The sequence below is a fragment of the Propithecus coquereli genome, unplaced genomic scaffold, assembly GCF_000956105.1.
Source record: "Propithecus coquereli isolate 6110/MARCELLA unplaced genomic scaffold, Pcoq_1.0 Scaffold193, whole genome shotgun sequence".
NCBI classification, from domain to species: domain Eukaryota; kingdom Metazoa; phylum Chordata; class Mammalia; order Primates; family Indriidae; genus Propithecus; species Propithecus coquereli.
In genome coordinates this window covers 786,001-791,432 of record NW_012144190.1, presented here as the reverse complement: position 1 = coordinate 791,432, position 5,432 = coordinate 786,001, and positions in this window count along the sequence as shown.

The window sequence follows — 5,432 nt, the reverse complement described above, 5'->3', positions numbered from 1 at the left end:
GCAGTGGCATCATTATAACTCACTGCAACCTCAAGCTCCTGGGCTCAAGCAATCCTCCTGCCTCAGCCTCCAGAGTAGCTGGGACTACAGGAGCGTGCCACCATGCCCAGCTACTTTTTTCTATTTTTAGTAGAGATGGGGTCTCACTCTTGCTCAGGCTGGTCTCAAACTCCTGACCTCAAGCAATCCTCCCGCTTCAGCCTCCCAGAGCGCCAGGATTACAGGTGTGAACCACTGTGCCTGACTGTGCATCCTCTTCTAACCATGTGATTTATTTACTGGGGTTATTTTGTGAGCTCCTGGGGGGCAGGAGTCTTTGCCTGTCCTGTTCGCTGCTGGCCCCGCATACTGCTGGCCCGTCATCGTAGGAGGCCAGTAAACGTGTGGTTTGGTGCAGCCTCCCTTCCACGGGCCTGTCTCTTCGTCCCTGTCCTTCTGCCTTCGTCTCTCTCCTGCCCTTTCCTGGGTTTTCCTCCCTCCTGAATCCTGCCGACCATTCGCCGGGGGCACTGCCCTCTCCGTGGTGGGCTTCGCCTTCTCCCACCCCAGCCACTCTCTGCAAATAAAGTCCATCTGGCACTTAGATCCCAGTGATGCTGTGAGTGTGTCAGCCTGGGACAGAGGAGAGCGTGCACGTGTGTGCGCTGGAGAGCGTGTTGCAGAGGGGAGAGAGAGAAACAGAGAGGGAGAGAGTGCGGGCTGGGGGGAGACAGAGACAGAGAGACACGCACACACTAGAGACACACACACACAGAGACAGAGAGAGGAGAGAGGCTGCGTGTCTGACTGTGCCAGTCCTGGGGGAGGCTCCTGCTGTCTGTCCGTCCATCTGTTGGAGCCAATCCTGCAGGGAGTGAGCTGTTTACTGCTAAGAACCCTTCTTCACCAAACCAAAGTTTGTGCAGCACACTTTGTAATGAAAAATACAGTCCTCAAAGATTCTACCAAGGAACACTACGTACACGTGCGTGTGTGTGCTTGTGTGTGTGCGCGCGCGGGAGAGAGAGAATGGGGCTGGAACATACCTCACTACACGTGAGTGAGAGTGTGACTTTGTGTGTGTTGTGTGTCCTCGAGCATCTGACCCGTGTGTGCCGACCTCACTGTGTGTAGGTGGGGTGGGGGGTGAGGGTTAGAATGCGGCTCGCTCTGCATGTGGACATCGGATCTGTGTGTGGCTGCGCACAGGGTACGGAAGGTCATGCAGGCGTCGCAGGCCGTGGCCACCTGGCCCCCTCCCCTTCGCACCTTCTCCTATCACCCGGCCCCTTCTTGGCAGCCGGCTTGTTTGCAGACACTCTCTCTTCCTCTCCCAGTCCTCCTTGGCGGCCGGCCCGGAGCACGGCTACCACTCAGGGCTGGATCATGTGTCACGCGCCCTGCGGCCCCCCGGCCCCCCCAGGGCCCCTGCTGTGTCCACCGAGGTGTTGCCTGGGGAGGGGCTACGGTGGCAGCGCTTGTGCCCGTGTGGAGTGGCCCCAAGGACCCTCTGGATCTAGGTTCAAACCAGAGAGCTGGGGACACGAGCCCCCGTCCTGCACGACCGTGTGAGCCTGCCGGAGTAGAGGGCTGCCGGAGGGAACAGGACGGGGCGGTGTGGGGAGCACGTGTCAAGACCTCCCCCACCTCGTGAATCTGAAACAGCCTGAGCAGTCAGGCCAAGAATGTGTCCCCACAGCCAGAGGTGGCCGGGATGCGGGTGCTGGGTGGGGGTGGAGACCCCGCAGGGGCTGGGGGCGGCACAGGTGTTGATGGGTGGCAGCAGCTGAGGATTAACCGAAAGGTGATAATGACCCAGGAGGCGGAGCCCCAGGGGCGGAGGACAGAAGATGCCCGGGAAGGGCCTGGCCCTGGCAGTGGGGACAGCACTAATTAAGCAGTGCTTGGCCCTAACGGTGACGCTGGACGCTGACCCAGCAGCTTGCAGGCTGCGTCTGCTCACGACCATCCCCAGAGCACGCTGAGGGGTCCCCAGGACTCTCCCCACTGCTGAGAGGGGCAGTGGGGGCTCAGGGCAGACCTGTCCCTGCAGAGCCCACAAGCGGGCCGGGGGCCAGGCCGCAACTGGAGCCCAACTGTGCTCCTGTGGGGCAGGCGGGCGGGAGAGGGGGCTCGGGGTGAGTGAGTGTGCCCGAACGTGCACGAATGCAGAGTCGTGGGGGTGAACGTGAGAGTGTGAGACCATGAGAGTGCCGTGGGGGTGAGGGCGACAGTGTGAGTGTGACAGGTGAGTGCGGGAGGGCGGGGAGTGTGATCTCGTGAGCAAGCGTCGTGAGTTTGTGAGTTTGCGGGAGCGTGCTGGCGCGCGTGGTATTTGCGAGTGTGTGCGAGAGCGTGGCGTGAGCGTGTCCGTGTGCTGGTGAGGCGGTCGTCCCCCCTTGGACGAGAGAGCTGGGGTACCTGAACAGGGAAGGCAGAAAAGGGAGGCAGCGACAGCCTTCAGAGCCACCAAGAAGGCTGTAATCGAAAGACAGCTAACAGCAAGTGTCGCGAGGATGAGGGGGTTGGAACCCTAGCACGCTGTTGGGAGACGCTCGGGCAGTTCCTCAACGACATCGAGTTACCCCGATCCAGCAATTCCACTCCCGGGTACACACCCAAGAGCAACAAAAACAAACCTCCACGAGAAAAGTTGCACACGAGTGTTCCCAGCAACACTGTTCCTGATAGCCAGAGAGTGGCGCGACCCACACGGCCGTCAGCAGATGAACGGAAAAATAAAATGTGGCACGTCCCTACAATGCGACATTATTCAGCAATAAAAAAGAATGAAGCACCGATATATGCTACAGCATGGACGGCCCTTGAAGTCATCATGCCTGGTGCAAGACGCCAGTCACCAAGAACCACTTGCTGTAGGATCTCGTGTGTGTGACGTGTCCGCACCCACGGACAAATCCGTGCAGACTGGAACGTGTCAGCGTGTGCCAGGGCCTGGGGCCACAGGGGGAACATGGGGAGTGACTCTTAGTGGGTACAGCCTTTCTTTTGGGGGAGTGGCAGTAAAAATGTTCTAGAGTGCAGTGAATGTTACACAATCCTCCGAATATACTAAACACCATTGCATTGTACACTCGAAACAGGTGAGCTTTATGGTGTGTAAATTGCATCTGAACAAAGCTTTAAAAAAAAAAAAAAAAAGTCCCCAGGACAGGCACTGGCAGCTCAGCATTTCCAACACCTTCTTCTTTGACCTTGGTCAAGCTCCTTTCCTTTTCCATCAGAGGAAAAGGAAGAGAAGGAAAGAAAAGAACAGGGAAGGAAAGGACCTACCTCCCTTCTGACAGCTCTGAATTCAGGACCTGTTCATCATGAGCTAAGCTCTTAAATACAGACACTGAGAATTCCTCTCCCTATTTTACAGCCGAGACCATCGAGACCCAGATAGGGAACCTGCTTTCCAAAGGTCGTAAAGCCAAAAGCAGGCAGAGGCTGGACTTGGACCCATCTGTGACCAGGTTCCCACGTATTTGCTCTTAGCCCCCCACTCAGCACCCTAGAATGTACCTGGGCTAGTGATCACCAAGGACGTTCTGGGTTCCCCCAGCTGAGGAACCCTGAGCTTGCACACAGTACTGTGCAGAAAATTTGTGGGTGTCCAGTGCAAGATGTAAATGTGGGGTCTCTTGTTCAAAAAAAAAAGGACAAAACACTGTCACTTTTGTCTCTGTCTCTGTCTATACCCTACTCCCACCAGAACCCATCCAGGGAAGCATGAGCCAAAGCTCAAAGCTGCCCTGGGTCATGTTCCATTGGCCCATCGAACCTCACTTACAAAATGCGAAATAAAAAGCTACAAAATGCAGTTACAACATGCAAAACAAAAAAGTCAAGATTGCCACGTAGTACATTAAACCTGCACAGCTGCACTCAACCCCTGCTCTGCTGGCCGGAAGTAGTTTGCCCAAGACCCAGTCAGGACTTGAAGGCCTCTGTAAACCGTATCTTTGAAAATAGTTCATTTGCAGTTTGGAGCTAGTATAGACAGACCTCACTTTATTGCACTTTGCAGATATTGTGTTTTTTACAAATCAAAGTTTTGTGGCAACCATGTGTCCAGCAAGCCCATTGGTGCCACTTTTCCAACAGCGGGTGGTCACTTCTGTGCCATATTTTGGTAATTCTCACAATATTTCAAATGTTTTCATCATTGTTATACCTGTTACAATGATCTGTGATCAGTGATCTTTGATGTTACTATTGTAATTGTTTTATGGTGGCACAAACTACCCGTATGAGACATCAAACTTAATTGATAACTGTGTGTGTTCTGACTGCTCCAACCAGCCGTTCTCCCATCTCTCTCCCTGGCCTCAAGCCCCCGTTCCCTGAGAGAGACACAAGAATATTGAAATTAGGCTAATTAATAATCCTACAATGCCTTCTAAGTGTTCAAGTGAAAGGAAGAGTCATACGTCTCTCCCTTTAAATCAAAATCTAGAAATAATTAAGCGTAATGAGGAAGGCATGTCGAAAGCCAAGATAGGCCAAAAGCTCAGCCTCTTGCACCAAACAATTAGCCAAGCTGTAAAGGCAAGCGAAAAGTTCTTGGAAGAAATAGAAAGTGCCATTCGTGAACACACAAATGAGAAGAAAAGGAAACAGCCTTATTGCTGAGATGGAGAAAGTCTGAATGGTCTGGATAGATCTGCAGTTCTGTGAAGGCCGAGAGAGGTGAGTGAGGAAGCTAACAGAGGTTGGTTCCCGAGGTTTAAAGAAAGAGATCATCTCCACGACATAGAAGTGCAAGGTGAAGCAGCAAGTGCGGATGGAGAAGTGTAGCAAGTTATCTGGAAGACCTAGCTAAGATCACTGATGGAGGTGGCTGCACTGAACAACAGATTTTCAATGTGGATAAAACAGTCTTCTATTGGAAGAAGACGCCATCTTGGACTTGCATAGCTCGAGAGGACAAGACAGTGCCTGGCTTCAAACTTCAAAGGACAGGCTGACTCTCTTACTAGGGGCTAATGCCGCTGGTGGCTTTACGTTGAAGCCAATGCTCATCCCCCAAATCCTAGGGCCCTTGGGAATGGTGCTAAATCTACTCTGCCTGTGCTCTAGAAATGGAACAACAAAGCCTGGATGACAGCACATCTGTTTACAGCATGGTTTACTGAATATTTGAAGCCCAGGAAAAAAGATTCTTTTCAAAGTATTACTGCTCACTGACGAGACACCTGGTTACCCGAGAGCTCTGAGGAAGATGTACCAGGAGATGTTGTTTTCATGCCTCCTAACGCAAGATCCATTCTGCAGTCCATGGACCAAGCAGTAATTTCAACTTTCAAGTCTTTTTATTTAAGAAATACATTTTGTAAGGCTATAGCTGCCACAGATAATGGTTCTTCTGATGGTTTGGGGCAAAGCAAACTGAAAAATTTCTGGAAAGCGTTCACCATTCTACATGCCATTAAGAACATTTGTGACTC